Source organism: Pseudophryne corroboree, chromosome 5 (genome assembly GCF_028390025.1).
Source record: "Pseudophryne corroboree isolate aPseCor3 chromosome 5, aPseCor3.hap2, whole genome shotgun sequence".
In the NCBI taxonomy this organism is placed as follows: domain Eukaryota; kingdom Metazoa; phylum Chordata; class Amphibia; order Anura; family Myobatrachidae; genus Pseudophryne; species Pseudophryne corroboree.
In genome coordinates, this window is record NC_086448.1 from 295900060 (window position 1) to 295924279 (window position 24220).

The following is a 24220-nucleotide window of genomic DNA, read 5'->3' on the forward strand; positions in this document are numbered from 1 at the left end:
ACGGGGAACCTTATGCTGTGCACAGACCTGACAAGAAAAAACAAACTCCTTAATGTCTTTGGAAAGACCAGGCCACCATACCGAGCGGGAAACTAATTCAAAAGTTTTAGCGATCCCCGGATGCCCGGCAACTTTGCTATCGTGAAACTCCGTCAAAACCGTTGCTCTCAAAAACTCGGGGACAAAAAGACGACCAGCAGGAGTATTACCAGGAGCTTGATGTTGAAGCTGCTTCAACTGGGTAAATAAATCTTGTGTGAGGCCTGCCCGAATGACTGAAGACGGAAGTATGGGAGTAACAGGACTGTTGTCTTGAACTGGAAGAAAACTGCGTGACAGGGCATCTGCCTTAGTATTCTTGGAACCTGGCCTGAAGGTGATAATGAACTTGAAACTAGTAAAAAATAAAGCCCAACGAGCTTGCCGGGCATTCAGCCGTTTAGCTGATTCAATGTATTGAAGATTTTTGTGATCAGTCAAAACTGAAATGGTATGAGTGGCTCCTTCAAGCCAATGTCTCCACTCCTCGAAAGCCCATTTAATAGCCAGTAATTCCCGGTTACCAACATCGTAGTTGGATTCAGCAGACGAGAATTTCCTGGACATAAAGGCACAAGGATGTAATTCTAGGGAATCCGGATCCTTCTGAGACAGGATAGCCCCTACTCCAACCTCCGAGGCATCGACCTCAACAATGAAAGGCAATTCTGGGTTGGGATGTCTGAGGACAGGGGCTGAGACAAAGGCTTGTTTCAAGGCCTGAAAAGATAACTCCGCTTCACGTGACCAGTTGGTAGGATCTGCTCCCTTTTTAGTCAGTGCCACAATGGGAGCAACTAGGTCAGAGAAAGAGTGAATAAATCGTCTATAGTAATTCGCAAACCCTAAAAAGCGCTGAATTGCTTTTAAATTGGTGGGTTGCGCCCAACTAAGGATGGCTTGGAGCTTCTTTGGTTCCATACAGAATCCCCGAGGGGAAATAATGTACCCTAAAAAGGATACCTCCGTGACATGAAATTCACACTTCTCCAGCTTGGCATAAAGGTGATTTTCACGTAATTTTTTTAAAACCTGACGCACCTGGGTAACATGTTGTTCTATAGAGTCAGAATATATCAAAATATCGTCTAAGTAGACTACAACGAATCTTCCAAGAAATTCACGGAGCACATCGTTAATGAGATCCTGGAAAACTGCCGGAGCGTTGGACAGGCCGAATGGCATAACCAGATACTCATAGTGGCCTGACTGAGTACTGAATGCCGTTTTCCACTCATCCCCTGACTTGATTCTGATGAGGTTATATGCTCCTCTTAGGTCAATCTTAGAAAAAAATCACAGCCGAACGTAGCTGATCAAAGAGGACAGAAATCAGCGGCAAAGGGTAAGTATTCTTTACTGAGATTTTATTCAAGGCTCTAAAGTCAATGCAGGGTCTGAGTGATCCATCCTTCTTCTCCACGAAGAAGAAGCCTGCACTTAAAGGGGATTTAGATGGCCTGATAAATCCTTTCCCTAGGCTTTCTTTAACATACTCATTCATGGCCACAGTTTCAGGTCCGGACAATGCATATAACCTTCCCTTAGGCAAAGTGGCACCAGGAATTAACTCAATAGCACAATCATAAGGCCTATGGGGAGGCAGAATATCCGCATTGCCCTTGGAAAATACATCAACAAAATCCTGGTATTCCACAGGAATGGGTGCGGGAATGACAGCAGCAATTCTGATGGGAAGCGTAATACATTCCTTATTACAGATGGTACCCCATTGTAAGATCTCCCCCAACTGCCAATCAATGATGGGATTATGAAAGGCCAGCCAAGGGTGACCCAGAACCACAGGAACTGCTGGGCAATGGGTAAGGAAAAACTCAATCTTTTCAGAATGCAGAGCTCCTACCGAAAGAAGAACAGAAGGTGTACAGAGAGAAATAACCCCATTGGACAAGGGACTCCCATCTAAACCATGCATGGTGATACACCTACCCAGGGCTAACTGAGGAATACCTAAGGCCTTGGCCCATGTTAAATCCATAAAGTTCCCTGCAGCTCCACTGTCCACAAAAGCCGAGACCGAGGATCAGAGGCTGCCAAAGGAAACTTTAGCTGGAACTAACAGCGAATTATTTGAGGAGATAAGCTGTAAACCAAAGTGAACCCCCTCACCACTCACTTGGTCGAGGCGTTTCCCGACTTGTTCGGACAACTACGGGCAAAATGTCCCTTACCCCCACAGTATAAACAAAGACCAGAATTTTGCCTTCTGGTTCTTTCTTCAGGAGACAGTTTGGAGAGGCCTATCTGCATGGGCTCCTCTATGTCCACAGGAATGGAAAAAACACAAGGAGTAGACCCGACAGATGCTCCTTTTTCAGCCCTCCGCTCTCTGAGACGACGATCAATCTTAATAGAGAGCTCCATGAGTTTATCGAGAGTCTCAGGAGCGGGATACTGAAGGAGACTGTCTTTTATAGACTCAGATAAGCCGAGGCGAAACTGACTGCGCAGGGCTGGGTCATTCCATCCACAGTCGTTCGACCAACGGCGAAACTCCGTACAATAAATCTCTGCGGGATTCCTACCGTCTGAGAGCACGCAACTGACTCTCGGCGGATGCCTCTCTATCAGGGTCGTCATACAAAAGCCCTAAGGACCCCAGAAAGGCGTCTACAGACAATAAAGCTGGATCGTCTGTCTTTAAACCAAAAGCCCAGGTCTGAGGATCCCCCTGTAGCAGAGAAATAATAATTCCTACCCGCTGAGATTCCGTACCTGAGGAGACTGGTCTTAAACGAAAATACAGTTTACAAGATTCTTTAAAATTAAAAAACTGCTTTCTATCCCCAGAAAAACGGTCAGGCAGATGCATTTTTGGTTCAGGGATGACCCTCGGGGAAGTCCGTAACAGATCTTCCTGTGACCTCACCCGAAGGGACAGATCCTGAACCATCTGAGTAAGCTCTTGAATCTGGCTAACTAAAAGCTGGCCCGGATTTGGCCCAACTCCGGTGGGATTCATGAGGCTGACAAATCTCCCAACTGAATAAGGGAAAAAATTAACTCCTGTTAATTTTAAATTTTAGTATGGCCGGTGTTAATGTTATGATTCCCGTACTCCAGACCAGAGGAGATCTTATGGCAGAGGTCTGAGTACTGGAAAGATATGCTGGTTACGGGAATAGGAAAGCCTAGTAACCCCTGGCGCCCTAACTCCGTTGTCTCGCCCGTGTTATCAGAAATCCCCTGCGAGACTATGGTTGCTTGAGCCCATGGCAGCCGCGTTCGAAGGGCGGATTATGTCTGCCCAACCCCGATGCCCCCTCAGGTCTTAATGGGAGACAAAGGGAAATCCGAGACAGGGTGATAACAAGGGGCCCTCTGACTAAGCAACCAGGCCAGGGGTTACAAGCTATCTAACTTAACCAAAAGTATGTGCGGACAAACCGCCAGGGAAAAGGACAACCAAAGATCCACTGATCCGTTACTCCTATCCAGCACCGCTGGATACCAGAGTGGACTTGTGGGAGCGGAATCCTCCGCAAAAGCTCCAGAACACAATAAAACTAAATAATAAATAGTAAGCGGTCAAGCCGCAACACACGGCTACGCCGCGACTCACGAACACCACAGGATGTTAAAGGTGCTCGGTAGGACTCCAGGAATAGCTGACAAATTCCGAGTACTGGATCACTGAGGACAGGAACAACCGAATTGAGCAGGACTGGAAACTCTCTGTAACTGACACAGCCAACAGGAAGCTAACACCGGCGTCTGTGAGAAGTCCTGAGAGTGCTTTTATTAGGAAACCCTCCAATCCGGATCCAGACAGGGTAATCGTAATTATGCCGTGCAGCTGCATGCTGCACGGCCAGGATACAATTTGACCTGATTAATTAGACCTAGCAACGGGGAACGCGGTCCGACAGTGGCGTCCCCGTTGCTATGGTCTGAGCGGCTCCGTGCGCCCGGCGTCTAGCGTTGCTAGGGAGCCGGCGGCTGTCTGCCTGCGGCGTCCCTAGTTGCTAGGCGCCGGGCCGCACTGACGGGCGGACCCTCGGCGCCTAACAGTAACTTCTCCAGAGATCTCGCTTTTATGAGGAGATCGTCCAAGTATGGGATAATTGTGACCCCTCGCTTGCGCAGGAGCACCATCATTTCCGCCATTACCTTGGTGAAAATCCTCGGGGCCGTTGAAAGCCCAAACGGCAACGTCTAAAATTGGTAATGACAATCTTGTACAGCAAATCTCAGGAACGCCTGATGAGGAGGAAATATTGGAACATGAAGGTATGCATCCTTTATGTCCAGGGAAACCATAAAATCCCCCCCTTCCAGGCTGGCGATGACCGCCCTGAGCGATTCCATTTTGAATTTGAACCTTTTCAAGTATAGGTTCAGGGATTTTAAATTCAAAATTGGTCTGACCGAACCGTCCGGTTTCGGAACCACAAACAGGGTTGAGTAATAACCCTTTCCTTGCTGCAGTACAGGAACCTTGACCACTGCCTGTTGAAGGTACAATTTTTGTATTGCATTCAACACTAACTCTCTCTCTGAGGGAGCCGCAGGTAGAGGCGATTTGAAAAACCGGCGAGGAGGCACCTCTTCGAATTCCAGCTTGTATCCCTGAGAAACAATTTCTATTTCCCAGGGATCCACCTGTGAATGAACCCAGATGTGGCTGAAAAGTCGAAGACGTACCCCCACTTGAGCGGACTCCCCAGGGAAGCCCCAGCGTCATGCGGTGGATTTTGCAGAGGCAGGGGAGGACTTCTGTTCCTGGGAACTAGCTGTGTGCAGCTTTTTTCCTCTGCCCTTACCTCTGGCAAGAAATGACGATCCTCGTACTCTTTTGCTTTTATTCGAACAAAAGGACTGCATTTGATAATGAGGCGCTTTCTTAGGCTGTGAGGGAACATAAGGCAAAAAAATAAGAATTTACTTACCGATAATTCTATTTCTCATAGTCCGTAGTGGATGCTGGGAACTCCGTAAGGACCATGGGGAATAGCGGCTCCGCAGGAGACTGGGCACAAAAGTAAAGCTTTAGGACTACCTGGTGTGCACTGGCTCCTCCCCCTATGACCCTCCTCCAAGCCTCAGTTAGGATACTGTGCCCGGACGAGCGTACACAATAAGGAAGGATTTCTGAATCCCGGGTAAGACTCATACCAGCCACACCGATCACACCGTACAACCTGTGATCTGAATCCAGTTAACAGCATGATAACAGAGGAGCCTCTGGAAAGATGGCTCACAACCACAATAACCCGATTTTTGTAACAATAACTATGTACAAGTATTGCAGACAATCCGCACTTGGGATGGGCGCCCAGCATCCACTACGGACTATGAGAAATAGAATTATCGGTAAGTAAATTCTTATTTTCTCTGACGTCCTAGTGGATGCTGGGAACTAGGTAAGGACCATGGGGATTATACCAAAGCTCCCAAACGGGCGGGAGAGTGCGGATGACTCTGCAGCACCGAATGAGAGAACTCCAGGTCCTCCTCAGCCAGGGTATCAAATTTGTAGAATTTAGCAAACGTGTTTGCCCCTGACCAAGTAGCTGCTCGGCAAAGTTGTAAAGCCGAGACCCCTCGGGCAGTCGCCCAAGATGAGCCCACTTTCCGTGTGGAATGGGCTTTTACAGATTTTGGCTGTGGCAGGCCTGCCACAGAATGTGCAAGCTGAATTGTGCTACAAATCCAACGAGCAATAGTCTGCTTAGAAGCAGGAGCACCCAGCTTGTTGGGTGCATACAGGATAAACAGCGAGTCAGATTTTCTGACTCCAGCCGTCCTGGAAACATATATTTTCAGGGCCCTGACTACGTCCAGCAACTTGGAGTCCTCCAAGTCCCTAGTAGCCGCAGGTACCACAATAGGCTGGTTCACGTGAAACGCTGAAAACAGCTTAGGGAGAAATTGAGGATGAGTCCTCAATTCCGCCCTGTCTGGAAGATCAGATAAGGGCCTTTACAGGATAAAGCCCCCAATTCTGACACGCGCCAGGCCGAGGCCAGGGCCAACAACATGACCACTTTCCATGTGAGATATTTTAACTCCACAGATTCAAGTGGGTCAAACCAATGTGACTTTAGGAACCCCAAAACTACATTGAGATCCCAAGGTGCCACTGGAGGCACAAAAGGAGGCTGTATATGCAGTACCCCTTTTACAAAACGTCTGAACTTCAGGAACTGAAGTTAGTTCTTTCTGGAAGAAAATTGACAGGGCCGAAATTTGAACCTTAATGGACCCCAATTTTAGGCACATAGACACTCCTGTTTACAGGAAATGCAGGAATCGACCTAGTTGAAAATTCCTCCATCGGGGCCTTACTGGCCTCGCACCCCGCAACATATTTTCGCCAAATGCGGTGATAACGCTTTGCGGTTACATCCTTCCTGGCCTGATCAGGGTAGGGATGACTTCATCCGGAATGCCTTTTTCCTTCAGGATCCGGCGTTCAACCGCCCTGCCGTTAAACGCAGCCGCGGTAAGTCTTGGAATAGACAGGGTCCTTGCTGGAGCAGGTCCCTTCTTAGAGGTAGAGGCCACGGGTCCTCCGTGAGCATCTCTTGAAGTTCCGGGTACCAAGTCCTTCTTGGCCAATCCGGAGCCACGAGTATAGTTCTTACTCCCCTCCGTCTTATAATTCTCAGTACTTTTGGTATGAGAGGAAGAGGAGGGAACACATACACTGACTGGTACACCCACGGTGTTACCAGAGCGTCCACAGCTATTGCCTGAGGTTCCCTTGACCTGACGCAATACCTGTCCAATTTCTTGTTTAGGCGGGACGCCATCATGTCCACCTTTGGTTTTTCCCAATGGTTTACAATCATGTGGAAGACTTCTGGGTGAAGTCCCCACTCTCCCGGGTGGAGGCCGTGCCTGCTGAGGAAGTCTGCTTCCCAGTTGTCCACTCCCGGAATGAATACTGCTGACAGTGCTATCCCATGATTTTCCGCCCAGCGAAGAATCCTTGCAGCTTCTGCCATTGACTGCTTCTTGTGCCACCCTGTCGGTTTACATGGGTGACTGCCGTGATGTTGTCCGACTGGATCAACACCGGCTGACCTTGAAGCAGAGGTCTTGCTAAGCTGAGAGCATTGTAAATGGCCCTTAGCTCCAGGATATTTATGTGAAATGATGTCTCCAGGCTTGACCATAAGCCCTGGAAATTTCTTCCCTGTGTGACTGCTCCCCAGCCTCGCAGGCTGGCATCCGTGGTCACCAGGACCCAGTCCTGAATGCCGACTCTGCGGCCCTCTAGAAGATGAGCACTCTGCAACCACCACAGGAGGGACACCCTTGTCCTTGGTGACCGGGTTATCCGCTGATGCATCTTAAGATGCGACCCGGACCATTTGTCCAGCAGGTCCCACTGGAAAGTTCTTGCGTGGAATCTGCCGAATGGCTTTTCTTCGTAGGAAGCTACCATTTTTCCCAGAACCCTTGTGCATTGATGCACTGAGATTTGGCTCGGTTTTAGGAGGTTCCTGACTAGCTCGGATAACTCCCTGGCTCTCTCCTCCGGGAGAAACACCTTTTTCTGAACTGTGTCCAGAATCATCCCTAGGAACAGAAGACGAGTCGTCGGAACCAGCTGCGATTTTGGAATATTGAGAATCCAATCGTGCTGTCGCAACACTACCTGAGATAGTGCTACACCGACCTCCAACTGTTCCCAGGATCTTACCCTTATCAGGAGATCGTCCAAGTAAGGGATAACTAAAACTCCCTTCCTTCGAAGGAGTATCATCATTTCGGCCATTACCTTGGTAAAGACCCGGGGTGCCGTGGACCATCCAAACGGCAGCGTCTGAAACTGATAGTGACAGTTCTGTACCACAAACCTGAGGTACCCTTGGTGAGAAGGGTAAATTTGGACATGAAGGTAAGCATCCTTGATGTCCAGAGACACCATGTAGTCCCCTTCTCTTGAATTTGAACCTCTGTATGTAAGTGTTCAAAGATTTTAGATTTAAAATCGGTCTCACCGAGCCGTCCGGCTTCGGTACCACAACAGTGTGGAGTAATACCCCTTTCCCTGTTGCAGGAGGGGTACCTTAATTATCACCTGCTGGGAATACAGCTTGTGAATGGCTTCCAACACTGCCTCCCTGTCTGCTTGTAAAGCCCCAGCGTCATGCTGAGGGCTTGGCAGAGGCGGGGGAGGGCTTCTGTTCCTGGGAACTGGCTGATTTCTGCAGCCGTTTCCCTCTCTGTCACGGGGCAGAAATGAGGAACCTTTTGCCCACGTGCCCTTATGGGAACGAAAGGACTGCGCCTGATAATACGGCGTCTTCTTATGTTGAGAGGCGACATGGGGTAAAAACGTGGATTTCCCAGCTGTTGCCGTGGCCACCAGGTCTGAAAGACCGACCCCAAATAACTCCTCCCCTTTATAAGGCAATACTTCCATATGCCATTTGGAATCCGCATCACCTGACCACTGTCGTGTCCATAACCCTCTTCTGGCAGAAATGGACAGCGCACTTACTCTTGATGCCAGTCGGCAAATATCCCGCTGTGCATCACACATATATAGAAATGCATCTTTTAAATGCTCTACAGGCAATAATATACTGTCCCTATCTAGGGTATCAATATTTTCAGTCAGGGAATCCGACCACGCCAACCCAGCACTGCACATCCAGGCAGAGGCGATTGCTGGTCGCAGTATAACACCAGTATGTGTGTAAATACATTTTAGGATACCCTCCTGCTTTCTATCAGCTGGATCCTTAAGGGCGGCCATCTCAGGAGAGGGTAGAGCCCTTGTTTTGACAAGCGTGTGAGCGCTTTATCCCCCCTAGGGGGTGTTTCCCAACGCACCCTAACCTCTGGCGGGAAAGGATATATGCCAATAACTTTTTAGAAATTATCAGTTTTTTATCGGGGGAAACCCACGCTTCATCACACACCGCATTTAATTTCTCAGATTCAGGAAAACTACAGGTAGTTTTTCCTCACTGAACATAATACCCCTATTGGTGGTACTCGTATTATCAGAAATGTGTAAAACATTTTCCATTGCCTCAATCATGTAACGTGTGGCCCTACTGGAGGTCATTTTTGTCTCTTCCCCGTCGACACTGGAGTCAGTATCCGTGTCGGCGTCTGTATTTGCCATCTGAGGTAACGGGCGCTTTAGAGCCCCTGACGGCCTATGAGACGTCTGGACAGGCACAAGCTGAGTAGCCGGCTGTCTCATGTCAATCACTGTCTTTTGTAAAGAGCTGACACTGTCATGTAATTCCTTCCAGCAGTTTATCCACTCAGGTGTCGACCCCCTAGGGGGTGACATCCCTATTACAGGCAATTTGCTCCGCCTCCACATCATTTTCCTCCTCATACATGTCGACACAAACGTACCGACACACAGCACACACACAGGGAATGCTCTGATAGAGGACAGGACCCCACTAGCCCTTTGGGGAGACAGAGGGAGTGTTTGCCAGCACACACCAGAGCGCTATATATATATATATACAGGGATAACCTTATATAAGTGTTTTTCCCCTTATAGCTGCTGTATTGTTTATACTGCGCCTAATTAGTGCCCCCCTCTCTTTTTTAACCCTTTCTGTAGTGTAGTGACTGCAGGGGAGAGCCAGGGAGCTTCCCTCCAACGGAGCTGTGAGGGAAAATGGCGCCAGTGTGCTGAGGAGATAGGCTCCGCCCCTTTCTCGGCGGCCTTTTCTCCCGTTTTTCAGTGTAATCTGGCAGGGGTTAAAATTCATCCATATAGCCCTGGGGGCTATATGTGATGTATTTTCGCCAGCCAAGGTGTTTTTATTGCTGCTCAGGGCGCCCCCCCCTAGCGCCCTGCACCCTCAGTGACCGAAGTGTGAAGTGTGCTGAGGAGCAATGGCGCACAGCTGCAGTGCTGTGCGCTACCTTGGTGAAGACAGGATGTCTTCTGCCGCCGATTTTCCGGACCTCTTCTTGCTTCTGGCTCTGTAAGGGGGCCGGCGGCGCGGCTCTGGGACCGGACTCCATGGCTGGGCCTGTGTTCGATCCCTCTGGAGCTAATGGTGTCCAGTAGCCTAAGAAGCCCAATCCACTCTGCACGCAGGTGAGTTCGCTTCTTCTCCCCTTAGTCCCTCGATGCAGTGAGCCTGTTGCCAGCAGGTCTCACTGAAAATAAAAAACCTAAAACTAAACTTTTCACTAAGCAGCTCAGGAGAGCCCCTAGTGTGCACCCTTCTCGTTCGGGCACAAAAATCTAACTGAGGCTTGGAGGAGGGTCATAGGGGGAGGAGCCAGTGCACACCAGGTAGTCCTAAAGCTTTACTTTTGTGCCCAGTCTCCTGCGGAGCCGCTATTCCCCATGGTCCTTACGGAGTTCCCAGCATCCACTAGGACGTCAGAGAAATTCGATTTACCTGCCGTAGCTGTGGAGACGAGGTCCGAGAAGCCTTCTCCAAATAACTCCTCACCTTTGTAAGGCAAAGACTCCATATGCCTCTTTGAGTCGGCATCACCCGTCCACTGTCGGGTCCATAAGACTCGCCTAGCAGAAAATAAGAATTTACTTACCGATAATTCTATTTCTCGTAGTCCGTAGTGGATGCTGGGGACTCCGTCAGGACCATGGGGTTTAGCGGCTCCGCAGGAGACAGGGCACAATAATAAAAGCTTTAGGATCAGGTGGTGTGCACTGGCTCCTCCCCCTATGACCCTCCTCCATGCCTCAGTTAGGATACTGTGCCCGGACGAGCGTGCATAATAAGGAAGGATATTGAATCCCGGGTAAGACTCATACCAGCCACACCAATCACACCGTACAACCTGTGATCTGAACCCAGTTAACAGTATGATAAGAACGAAGGAGCCTCTGAAAAGATGGCTCACAACAAGAATAACCCGATTTTTGTAACAATAACTATGTACAAGTATTGCAGACAATCCGCACTTGGGATGGGCGCCCAGCATCCACTACGGACTACGAGAAATAGAATTATCGGTAAGTAAATTCTTATTTTCTCTAACCTCCTAAGTGGATGCTGGGGACTCCGTCAGGACCATGGGGATTATACCAAAGCTCCCAAACGGGCGGGAGAGTGCGGATGACTCTGCAGCACCGAATGAGAGAACTCCAGGTCCTCCTCAGTCAGGGTGTGCCCCTGACCAAGTAGCAGCTCGGCAAAGTTGTAAAGCCGAGACCCCTCGGGCAGCCGCCCAAGATGAGCCCACTTCCTTGTGGAATGGGCTTTTACTGATTTTGGCTGTGGCAAGCCTGCCACAGAATGTGCAAGCTGAATTGTACTACAAATCCAGCGAGCAATCGTCTGCTTAGAAGCAGGAACACCCATCTTGTTGGGTGCATACAGGTTAAACAGCGAGTCAGATTTTCTGACTCCAGTCGTCCTGGAAACATATATTTTCAGGGCCCTGACAACGTCAAGTAACTTGGAGTCCTCCAAGTCCCTAGTAGCCGCAGGTACCACAATAGGTTGGTTCATGTGAAAAACAGAAAACACCTTAAGGAGAAATTGAGGACGAGTCCTCAATTCTGCCCTGTCAGAATGAAAATTAAGTAAGGGCTTTTATATGATAAAGCCGCTCATTCTGACACACGCCTGGCTGAAGCCAGGGCTAATAGAATCTTCACCTTCCATGTGAAATATTTTAATTCCACAGTGGTGAGTGGATCAAACCAATGTGACTTTAGGAAACTCAAAACAACATTGAGATCCCAAGGTGCCACTGGGGGCACAAAAGGAGGCTGTATATGCAGTACCCCTTTTACAAACGTTTGAACTTCAGGCACTGAAGCCAGTTCTTTCTGGAAGAAATTCGACAGGGTCGAAATTTGAACCTTAATGGACCCTAATTTTAGGCCCATAGACAGTCCTGTTTTCAGGAAATGTAGGAAACGACTCAGTTGGAATTCCTCTGTAGGGACCTTCTTGGCCTCACACCACGCAACATATTTTCGCCAAATGCGGTGAAAATGTTTTGCGGTTACATCCTTCCTGGCTTCGACCAGGGTAGGGATGACTTCATCTGGAATGCCCTTTCAGGATCCGGCGTTCAACTGCCATGCCGTCAAACGCAGCCGCGGTAAGTCTTGGAACAGACAAGGCCCCTGCTGGAGCAGGTCCTTTCTTAAAGGTAGAGGCCACGGTTCTTCCGTGAGCATCTCTTGAAGTTCCGGGTACCAAGTCCTTCTTGACCCATCCGGAACCACGAGTATCGTTCTTACTCATCTCCTTCTTATGATTCTCAGTATTTTTGGTATGAGATGCATAGGAGGGAACACATACCCTGACTGGTACACCCACAGTGTTACCAGAGCGTCCACCGCTATTGCCTGAGGGTCCCTTGACCTGGCGCAATATTTGTCTAGTTTTTTGTTCAGGCGGGACGCCATCATGTCCACCTTTGGTTTTTCCCAACGGTTTACAATCATGTGGAAGACTTCCCGCTGAAGTCCCCACTCTCCTGGGTGGAGGTTATGCCTGCTGAGGAAGTCTGCTTCCCAGTTTTCCACTCCCGGAATTAACACTGATGAGAGTGTTATCACATGATTTTTCGCCCAGCGAAGAATCCTTGCAGTTTCTGCCATTTCCCTCCTGCTTCATGTGCCGCCCTGTCTGTTTACGTGGGCGACTGCCGTGATGTTGTCCCACTGGATCAATACCGGCTGACCTTGAAGCAGAGGTCTTGCTAAGCTTAGAGCCTTGTAAATTGCCCTTAGCTCCAGTATATTTATGTGGAGAGAAGTCTCCAGACTTGATCACACTCCCTGGAAATTTTTTCCTTGTGTGACTGCTCCCCAGCCACTCAGGCTGGCATCCGTGGTCACCAGGACCCAGTCCTGAATGTCGAATCTGCGGCCCTTTCATAGATGAGCACTCTGCAGCCACCGCAGAAGAAAACACCCTTGTCCTTGGAGACAGGGTTATCCGCTGATGCATCTGAAGATGCGATCCGGACCATTTTCCCAGCAGATTCCACTGAAAGGTTCTTGCGTGAAATCTACCGAATGGGATCGCTTTGTAAGAAACCACCATTTTTCACAGGACCCTTGTGCAATGATGCACTGATACTTTTCCTGGTTTTAGGAGGTTCCTGACTAGCTCGGATAACTCCCTGGCCTTCTTCTCCGGGAGAAAACATCCTTTTCTGGACTGTGTCCAGAATCATTCCTAGGAACATTAGACGTGTCGTCGGAAAAAGCTGCGATTTTGGAATATTTAGAATCCACTCGTGCTGTCGTAGAACTAATTGAGATAGTGCTACTCCGACCGCCAACTGTTCTCTGGACCTTGCCCTTATCAGGAAAGCGTCCATATTTCTTTTAGGAAGAATCATCATTTCGGCCATTACCATGGTACAGACCCGGGGTGCCGTGGACAATCCAAACGGCAGCGTCTGAACTGATAGTGACAGTTCTGTACCACGAACCTGAGATACCCTTGGTGAGAAGGGCAAATTTTGGACATGTAGGTAAGCGTCCCTGATATCCAGTGACACCATATCGTCCTGGTTCGCTATCACTGCTCTGAGTGACTCCATCTTGATTTGAACCCTTGTATGTAATTGTTCAAATCTTTTAGATCTCACCGAGCCGTTTGGCTTCAGTACCACAATATAGTGTGGAATAATACCCCTTCCCTTGTTGTAGGAGGGGTACTTTGATTATCACCTGCTGGGAATACAGCCTGTGAATTTTTTTCCCAATACTGCCTCCCTGTCGGAGGGAGACGTTGGTAAAGCAGACTTCAGGAACTTGTGAGGGGAAGACGTCTCGAATTTCCAATGTACACCTGGGATACTACGTGTAGGATCCAGGAGTCCACTTGCGAGTGAGCCCACTGCGTGCTGAAACTCTTGAGATGACCCCCCACCGCACCTGAGTCCGCTTGTATGGCCCCAGCGTCATGCTGCGGACTTGGCAGAAGCTGTGGAGGACTTCTGTTCCTGGGAATGGGCTGCCTGCTGCAGTCTTCTTCCCTTTCCTCTAACCCTGGGCAGATATGACTGGCCTTTTGCCCGCCTGCCTTTATGGGTACGAAAGGACTGAGACTGAAAAGACTGTGTCCTTTTCTGCTGAGATGTGACTTGGGGTAACAAAAGTGGATTTTCCAGCTGTTGCCATGGCCACCAGGTCCGATGGACCGCCCCTTTATACGGCAATACTTCCATGTGCCGTCTGGAATCTGCATCACCTGACCACTGTCGTGTCTATAAACATCGTCTGGCAGATATGGACATCACATCTACTCTTGATGCCAGAATGCAAATATCCAGGCGATTGCTGGTCGTAGTATAACACCAGTATGTGTGTATATACTTTTTAGGATATTTTTCAGCTTCCTATCAGCTGGCTCTTTGAGGGCGGCCGTATCTGGAGACGGTAACGCCACTTGTTTTTATAAGCGTGTGAGCGCCTTATCCACCCTAAGGTGTGTTTCCCAACTCGCCCTCACTTCTGGCGGGAAAGGGTATACCTCCAATAATTTTCTATCGGAGGAAACCCACGTATCATCACACACTTTAATTTATCTGATTCAGGAAAAACTACAAGTAGATTATTCCCACCCTACATAATACCCTTATTTGTGGTACTAGTAGTATCAGAAATATGTAACACCTCCTTCATTGCCCTTAACATGTAACGTGTGGCCCTAAAGGAAAATACGTTTGTTTCTTCACCGTCGACACTGAAGTCAGTGTCCGTGTCGACCAACTGAGGTAAATGGGCGTTTTTACAAGCCCCTGACGGTGTCTGAGACGCCTGGACAGGTACTAATTTGTTTGCCGGCCGTCTCATGTCGTCAACCGACCTTGCATCGTGTTGACATTATCACGTAATTCCTAAATAAGCCATCCATTCCGGTGTCGACTCCCTAGAGAGTGACATCACCAATACAGGCAATTTGCTCCGCCTCCTCACCAACATCGTCCTCCTACATGTCGACACACACGTACCGACACACAGCACACACACAGGGAATGCTCTGATAGAGGACAGGACCCCACTAGCCCTTTGGGGAGACAGAGGGAGAGTTTGCCAGCACACACCAAAAACGCTATAATTATACAGGGACAACCCCTTATACAAGTGTTTTCCCTTATAGCATTTTCACATATGTAATCATATCGCCAAATAAGTGCCCCCCCCTCTCTGTTTTAACCCTGTTTCTGTAGTGCAGTGCAGGGGAGAGCCTGGGAGCCTTCCTCACAGCAGAGCTGAGCAGGAAAATGGCGCCGTGTGCTGAGGAGAATAGGCCCCGCCCCCTAAAACGGCGGGCTCTTCTCCCGGAGTTTGTGAGATCTGGCAGGGGTTAAATACATCCATATAGCCTCAAGGGCTATATGTGATGTATTTTAGCCATAAAAAAGGTATAATACATTGCTGCCCAGGGCGCCCCCCCCAGCGCCCTGCACCCTCAGTGACCGCTGGTATGAAGTGTGCTGACAACAATGGCGCACAGCTGCAGTGCTGTGCGCTACCTTATGAAGACTGAAAGTCTTCTGCCGCCTGTTTCTGGACCTCTGGACCTCTTCAACTTCGGCATCTGCAAGGGGGGTCGGCGGCACGGCTCCGGGACGAACCCCAGGGTGAGACCTGTGTTCCGACTCCCTCTGGAGCTAATGGTGTCCAGTAGCCTAAGAAGCAAATCCATCCTGCACGCAGGTGAGTTTACTTCTCTCCCCTAAGTCCCTCGTAGCAGTGAGCCTGTTGCCAGCAGGACTCACTGAAAATAAAAAACCTAACTTAAACTTTTATTCTAAGCAGCTCAGGAGAGCCACCTAGATTGTACCCTTCTCGGCCGGGCACAAAAATCTAACTGAGGCTTGGAGGAGGGTCATAGGGGGAGGAGCCAGTGCACACCACCTGATCCTAAAGCTTTTATTATTGTGCCCTGTCTCCTGCGGAGCCGCTAAACCCCATGGTCCTGACGGAGTCCCCAGCATCCACTTAGGACGTTAGAGAAACATAGCGTTTATTCTGGAACTTAGCAAACAAATGTCTCTTTGAGCATCCCTTATATATAACGAAGCATCTTTTATATGCTCTAGGGCAGAGGTTCCCAAACTGTGTGCCGTGGCTCCCTGGGGTGCCTCGGGACACTTGCAGGGGTGCCCTGGGTTGGTGGTCCAGGACCAATTCAAATTATTCATGGTCAATATAATAGGCAAAACCAGTGCTGGTGGCTGCCAGTCATAAAATATGTGGCCAAACAGAAGCAAATCGTGTCCCTCACCACACAACTGACCCTAAGGATGACATATAAACGCAATCGACTTAATGTAATATTTCTTTCTAAATTTCTCAATAAGAAATTTTTGGCCTAGGGGTGCCGTGAAAGAAATTCTCATATTCTAGGGCGCCGTGATTCAAAAAAGTTTGGAAACCACTGCCCTAGGGACATTAAAATGGTATCCTTATCTAGGGTCTCAATTTCCGTAGATAAGGAGTCTGTCCATGCTGCGACAGCACTACAAACCCAGGCCGACGCCATTGCCGGTCTAAGAATTGTACCTGAATGTGTGTAAATGGACTTCATGGTAACCTCCTGTCTGCGATCAGCAGCATCCTTGAGGGTAGCCGTATCTTGGGATGGCAGCGCTATCTTCTTTGATAAACGTGTTAAAGCCTTGTCCACCTTAGGAGAAGACTCCCATCGTATCCTATCCGTTTGCGGGAAAGGATACGCCATAAGAATCCTTTTGGGAATCTGCAGCTTCTTGTCTGGAGATTCCCAAGCCTTTTCGCACAGCTCGCTCAGCTCATACGAGGATGGAAAAGTGACCTCAGGCTTTTTCTCTTTATACATGTGTACCCTCTTGTCAGGGACAGAGGGTTCCTCTGTGATATGCAAAACATCTTTTATTGCAATAATCATATATCGAATGCCCTTAGCCACTTTTGGCTGTAATTTTGCCTCCTCATAGTCGACACTGGAGTCTGAATCCGTGTCGGTATCTGTGTCCATTATTTGGGACAATGTGCGCTTCTGAGACCCGGAAGGTCCTGGTGACACAGGGACAGACATGGTCTGACTACCTGACTGTTCCCTAGCCTCAGCCTTGTCTAATCTCTTGTGTAACAAATTTACACTAGCACTCAAGACATTCCACATCTCCATCCAGTCCGGTGTCGGCGCTGCTGACGGAGATCTGACATTCATACACTCCCCCTCCTCCTTAGGTGAGCCTTCCACTTCATACATGTCGACACACACGTACCGACACACCCCACACACACAGGGAAGCTCTTATCTGAAGACAGTTCCCCACCAGGCGCTTTGGAGAGACAGAGAGAGAGTATGCCAGCACACCCCCCAGCACTATATAACCCAGGCAAAACACAGAATGTTTCCCCAGAAGCGCTGAAATAATAAGAATTTACTCACCGGTAATTCTATTTCTCGTAGTCCGTAGTGGATGCTGGGAACTCCGTAAGGACCATGGGGAATAGCGGGCTCCGAAGGAGACTGGGCACTCTAAGAAAGAATTAGGACTACCTGGTGTGCACTGGCTCCTCCCTCTATGCCCCTCCTCCAGACCTCAGTTAGGGAAACTGTGCCCGGAAGAGCTGACACAATAAGGAAGGGATTTGGAATCCCGGGTAAGACTCATACCAGCCACACCAATCACACCGTACAACTCATGATACTATATCCAGTTAACAGTATGAACAACAACTGAGCCTCACGAACAGATGGCTCATAACAATAACCCTTTAGTTAGGCAATAACTATATACAAGTATTGCAGACAATCCGCACTTGGGATGGGCGCCCAGCATCCACTACGGACTACGAGAAATAGAATTACCGGTGAGTAAATTCTATTTTCTCTGACGTCCTAGTGGATGCTGGGAACTCCGTAAGGACCATGGGGATTATACCAAAGCTCCCAAACGGGCGGGAGTGCGCGGATGACTCTGCAGCACCGAATGAGCAAACTCAAGGTCCTCCTCAGCCAGGGTATCAAACTTGTAGAATTTTGCAAATGTGTTTGAACCCGACCAAGTAGCAGCTCGGCAAAGTTGTAAAGCCGAGACCCCTCGGGCAGCCGCCCAAGAAGAGCCCACTTTCCTCGTGGAATGGGCTTTTACAGATTTAGGATGCGGCAGTCCAGCCGCAGAATGTGCAAGTTGAATCGTGCTACAGATCCAGCGAGCAATAGTCTGCTTAGAAGCAGGAGCACCCAGCTTGTTGGGTGCATACAGCATAAATAGCGAGTCAGTTTTCCTGACTCCAGCCGTCCTGGAAACATATATTTTCAGGGCCCTGACTACGTCCAGTAACTTGGAATCCCCCAAGTCCCGAGTAGCCGCAGGCACCACAATAGGTTGGTTCACATGAAAAGCTGAAACCACCTTAGGAAGGAATTGGGAACGAGCCCTCAATTCCGCCCTATCCATATGAAAAATCAGATAAGGGCTTTTACAAGACAAAGCCGCCAATTCTGATACACGCCTGGCCGACGCCAAGGCCAACAGCATGACCACTTTCCACGTGAGGTATTTTAGCTCCACGGTTGTAAGTGGCTCAAACCAATGCGACTTTAGGAAATCCAACACCACGTTGAGATCCCACGGTGCCACTGGAGGCACAAAAGGGGGCTGAATATGCAGCACTCCTTTTACAAAAGTCTGAACTTCAGGCAGTGAAGCCAGTTCTTTTTGGAAGAAAATCGACAGAGCCGAGATCTGGACCTTAATGGAACCCAATTTTAGGCCCATAGTCACTCCTGACTGTAGGAAGTGCAGAAATCGACCGAGCTGAAATTCCTCCGTTGGGGCCTTCCTGGCCTCACACCAAGTAACATATTTTCGCCATATGCGGTGATAATGTCTTACGGTCACATCTTTCCTAGCTTTAATCAGCGTAGGAATGACTTCCTCCGGAATGCCCTTTTCTTTTAGGATCGGGTGTTCACCCGCCATGCCGTCAAACGCAGCCGCGATAAGTCATGGAACAGACAGGGCCCCTGCTGCAGCAGGTCCTGTCTGAGCGGCAGAGGCCATGGGTCCTCTGAGATCATTTCTTGAAGTTCTGGGTACCAAGCTCTTCTTGGCCAATCCGGAACCACAAGTATAGTTCTTACTCCTCTCCTTCTTATTATTCTCAGTACCTTGGGTATGAGAGGCAGAGGAGGGAACACATAAAGCGACTGGTACACCCACGGTGTCACTAGAGCATCCACAGCTATCGCCTGAGGGTCCCTTGACCTGGCGCAATATCTTTTTAGCTTTTTGTTGAGGCGGGACGCCATCATGTCCACCTGTGGCCTTTCCCAACGGTGTACAATCATTTGGAAGACTTCTGGATGAAGTTCCCACTCTCCCGGGTGGAGGTCGTGGCTGCTGAGGAAGTCTGCTTCCCAGTTGTCCACTCCCGGAATGAACACTGCTGACAGTGCTAACACATGATTTTCCGCCCATCGGAGAATCCTTGTGGCTTCTGCCATCGCCATCCTGCTTCTTGTGCCGCCCTGACGGTTTACATGGGCGACCGCCGTGATGTTGTCTGACTGGATCAGCACCGGCTGGTGTTGAAGCAGGGGTCTTGCCTGACTTAGGGCATTGTAAATGGCCCTTAGTTCCAGAATATTTATGTGTAGGGAAGTCTCCTGGCTTGACCATAGTCCTTGGAAGTTTCTTCCCTGTGTGACTGCCCCCCAGCCTCGAAGGCTGGCATCCGTGGTCACCAGGACCCAGTCCTGTATGCCGAATCTGCGGCCCTCTAGAACATGAGCACCCTGCAGCCACCACAACAGCGACACCCTGGTCCTTGGAGACAGGGTTATCAGCCGATGCATCTGAAGATGCGATCCGGACCACTTGTCCAACAGATCCCACTGAAAGATCCTTGCATGGAACCTTCCGAATGGAATTGCTTCGTAAGAAGCTACCATCTTTCCCAGGACTCGCGTGCAGTGGTGCACCGACACCTGTTTTGGTTTTAGGAGGTCTCTGACTAGAGATGACAATTCCTTGGCCTTCTCCTCCGGGAGAAACACCTTTTTCTGTTCTGTGTCCAGAACCATCCTCAGGAACAGTAGACGCGTTGTAGGAACCAGCTGCGACTTTGGAATATTCAGGATCCAGCCGTGCTGTTGTAGCACTTCCCGAGCTAGTGCTACTCCGATCAACAACTGTTCCCTGGACCTCGCCTTTATAAGGAGATCGTCCAAGTACGGGATAATTATAACTCCCTTTTTTCGAAGGAGTATCATCATTTCGGCCATTACCTTGGTAAATACCCTCGGTGCCGTGGACAGACCAAACGGCAACGTCTGGAATTGGTAATGACAGTCCTGTACCACAAATCTGAGGTACTCCTGGTGAGGAGGGTAAATGGGGACATGCAGGTAAGCATCCTTGATGTCCAGTGATACCATGTAATCCCCTTCGTCCAGGCTTGCAATAACCGCCCTGAGCGATTCCATTTTGAACTTGAACCTTCTTATATAAGTGTTCAAGGATTTCAAATTTAAAATGGGTCTCACCGAACCGTCCGGTTTCGGTACCACAAACATTGTGGAATAGTAACCCCGTCCCTGTTGAAGGAGGGGTACTTTGGTTATCACCTGCTGGGAGTACAGCTTGTGAATCGCCTCCAGCACCGCCTCCCTGTCTGGGGGAGTAGTTGGCAAGGCTGATTTGAGGAAACGGCGAGGGAGAGACGTCTCGAATTCCAGCTTGTACCCCTGAGATACCACTTGTAGAATCCAGGGATCCACCCGTGAGCGAACCCACTGGTCGCTGAAGTTCCGGAGACGGGCCCCCACCGCACCTGGCTCCACCTGTGGAGCCCCAGCGTCATGCTGTGGACTTAGAGGAAGCGGGAGAGGACTTTTGTTCCTGGGAACTTGCTGTTTGGTGCAGCTTTTTCCCCCTACCTCTGCCTCTGGGCAGAAAGGACGCGCCTTTAACCCGCTTGCCTTTATGGGGCCGAAAGGACTGTACCTGATAATACGGTGTTTTCTTTGGCTGTGAGGGAACATGGGGTAAAAATGTTGACTTCCCAGCCGTCGCTGTGGAAACGAGGTCCGAGAGACCATCCCCAAACAATTCCTCACCCTTGTAAGGCAAAACCTCCATGTGCCTTTTAGAATCCGCATCACCTGTCCACTGCCGAGTCCATAATACACTCCTGGCAGAAATGGACATTGCATTTATTCTAGATGCCAGTTGGCAAATATCCCTCTGTGCATCTCTCATGTATAAGACTACGTCTTTAATATGCTCTACAGTTAGCAATATAGTGTCCCTGTCAAGGGTATCAATATTATCAGACAGGGAATCTGACCACGCAGCTGCAGCACTGCACATCCATGCTGAAGCGATAGCCGGTCTCAGTATAATACCTGAGTGTGTATATACAGACTTCAGGATAGCCTCCTGCTTTCTATCCGCAGGCTCCTTTAGGGCGGCCGTATACGGAGACTGTAGTGCCACCTTCTTTGACAAGCGTGTGAGCGCTTTATCCACCCTAGGGGATGTCTCCCAACGTATCCTATCCTCTGGCGGGAAAGGGTACACCCTTAGTAACTTTTTGGAAATTACCAGTTTCTTATCGGGGGAAACCCACGCTTCATCACACACTTCATTTAATTCTTCAGAAGGGGGAAAAACCACAGGTTGCTTTTTCTCCCCAAACATAATACCCTTTTTTGTGGTACCAGGGTTAATATCAGAAATGTGCAACACATTTTTCATTGCCGTATTCATGTAACGGATGGCCCTATTGGAATGTACACTAGTCTCATCGTCGTCGACACTGGAGTCAGTATCCGTGTCGACATCTGTGTCTGCCATCTGAGGTAGCGGGCGTTTTTGAGCCCCTGATGGCTTTTGAGACGCCTGGGCAGGCACGGACTGAGAAGCCGGCTGTCCCACATCTGCTATGTCATCAAACCTCTTATGTAAGGAGTTGACACTGTCACGTAATTCCTTCCACATATCCATCCACTCAGGTGTCGACCCCGCAGGGGGTGACATCACATTTATCGGCACCTGCTCCGCCTCCACATAAGCCTCCTCATCAAACATGTCGACACAGCCGTACCGACACACCGCACACACACAGGGAATGCTCTGACTGAGGACAGGACCCCACAAAGTCCTTTGGGGAGACAGAGAGAGAGTATGCCAGCACACACCACAGCGCTATAAATCACAGGGATGTACACTATAATGAGTGATTTTACCCTATAGCAGCTATATATATATATATAGTATTTGCGCCTAAATTTAGTGCCCCCCCTCTCTTTTTTACCCTATTGAGCCTGGAAACTGCAGGGGAGAGCCTGGGGAGCGTCCTTCCAGCGGAGCTGTGAGAGGAAATGGCGCCAGTGTGCTGAGGGAGATAGCCCCGCCCCCTTCACGGCAGACTTCTCCCGCTTTTTTTTTTTTATATATGGCAGGGGATTTTACACATATATAGTCTTAATGACTATATTATGTGTATTTTTTGCCAATGTAAGGTAATCTTATTGCAGCCCAGGGCGCCCCCCCCCAGCGCCCTGCACCCATCAGTGACCGGAGTGTGAGGTGTGCATGGGGAGCAATGGCGCACGGCTGCAGTGCTGTGCGCTACCTTAATGAAGACCGGAGTCTTCAGCCGCCGATTTCCTGGACGATCTTCTTGCTTCTGGCTCTGCAAGGGGGACGGCGGCGCGGCTCCGGGACCGGACGACCGAGGCTGGGCCTGTGTTCGATCCCTCTGGAGCTAATGGTGTCCAGTAGCCTAGAAGCCCAAGCTAGCTGCAAGCAGGTAGGTTCGCTTCTCTCCCCTAAGTCCCTCGTAGCAGTGAGTCTGTTGCCAGCAGATCTCACTGAAAATAAAAAACCTAAATATACTTTCTTTTCTAGAAGCTCAGGAGAGCCCCTAGTGTGCATCCAGGTCGAGCCGGGCACAGATTCTAACTGAGGTCTGGAGGAGGGGCATAGAGGGAGGAGCCAGTGCACACCAGGTAGTCCTAATTCTTTCTTAGAGTGCCCAGTCTCCTTCGGAGCCCGCTATTCCCCATGGTCCTTACGGAGTACCCAGCATCCACTAGGACGTCAGAGAAAACACTTTTTTCGCCAATTATGTGCCCCCCCCTCTTGAAAAACCCACTGTCACCTCAGTAAGCAGGGGAGAGTCCGGGGAGCTTCCTCTCATCGCTGTGCTGTGGAGAAAAATGGCGCTGGTGAGTGCTGAGGGAGAAGCCACGCCCCCTCGGCGGCGGGCTTCTGTCCCGCTCAAATTATTCAAAAACATGGCGGGGGCTCTTTATATACATGTACAGTGCCCAGCTGTACATGTATATATGTGTTTATGCCATAATAGAGGTTCATATTGCTGTCCAGGGCGCCCCCCCTGCGCCCTGCACCCTTACAGTGACCGGAGTGTGTGAGGTGTATGGGAGCAATGGCGCACAGCTGCAGTGCTGTGCGTTACCTCAGTGAAGATCACGAAGTCTTCTGCCACCTTTAAAGCCTTCTTACTTCTCATACTCACCCGGCTTCTATCTTCTGGCTCTGCGAGGAGGACGCCGGCGCGGCTCTGGGACGAACTCCAGGGTGAGACCTGTGTTCCGACTCCCTCTGGAGCTAATGGTGTCCAGTAGCCTAAAAAACAGGACCTTGAAACTCAGAGAAGTAGGGCTGTTTCTCTCTCCTCAGTCCCACGATGCAGGGAGTCTGTTGCCAGCAGTGCTCCCTGAAAATAAAAAACCTAATTAAAATACTTTCTTAGCAGGAAACTCAGGAGAGCTCCCTGCAGTGCACCCATATCCTCTGGGCACAGTATCAAACTGAGGTCTGGAGGAGGGGCATAGAGGGAGGAGCCAGTGCACACCCAGAGTCAAAGTCTTTCTTAAAGTGCCCATGTCTCCTGCAGAGCCCGTCTATCCCCATGGTCCTTACGGAGTCCCAGCATCCTCTAGGACGTCAGAGAAACTGTACTACACTAGGCCGCCACACAGCCTGCAACTACTGCCACGTATAAAGGTCACAGCTAGGCATGGACATTAGTTTCGGATGGTTCATACCCATCAATGTTTTTCTTCAGATATGTGTTTCTGCCATTCAATTGCAGCTTTGCGATGGCAGTTGCCATTGAATAGTGAATGAACTACAGCTAACTTCAGCGGTTTAACATCAGTAACAGCCATGCTTTTGCGCAAACACACTTTTTTGCTGATGTGCAAATCATATGAAAATGTATTTCCATCGAATACTATTG

The 24220-nt window shown here is 49.5% G+C and overlaps 1 protein-coding gene and 1 long non-coding RNA gene across 4 annotated transcripts in view; one reads left to right on the forward strand and one right to left on the reverse strand.

Annotated features, from left to right (window-relative positions):
* The window catches only part of LOC134927658 (uncharacterized), a 259513-nt gene that overhangs the window by 234673 nt on the left and 620 nt on the right, over window positions 1-24220 (reverse strand). The window lies entirely within an intron of this gene.
* The window catches only part of LARS2 (leucyl-tRNA synthetase 2, mitochondrial), a 706190-nt gene that overhangs the window by 35108 nt on the left and 646862 nt on the right, over window positions 1-24220 (forward strand). The gene's annotated exons all lie outside the window — the stretch shown is intronic.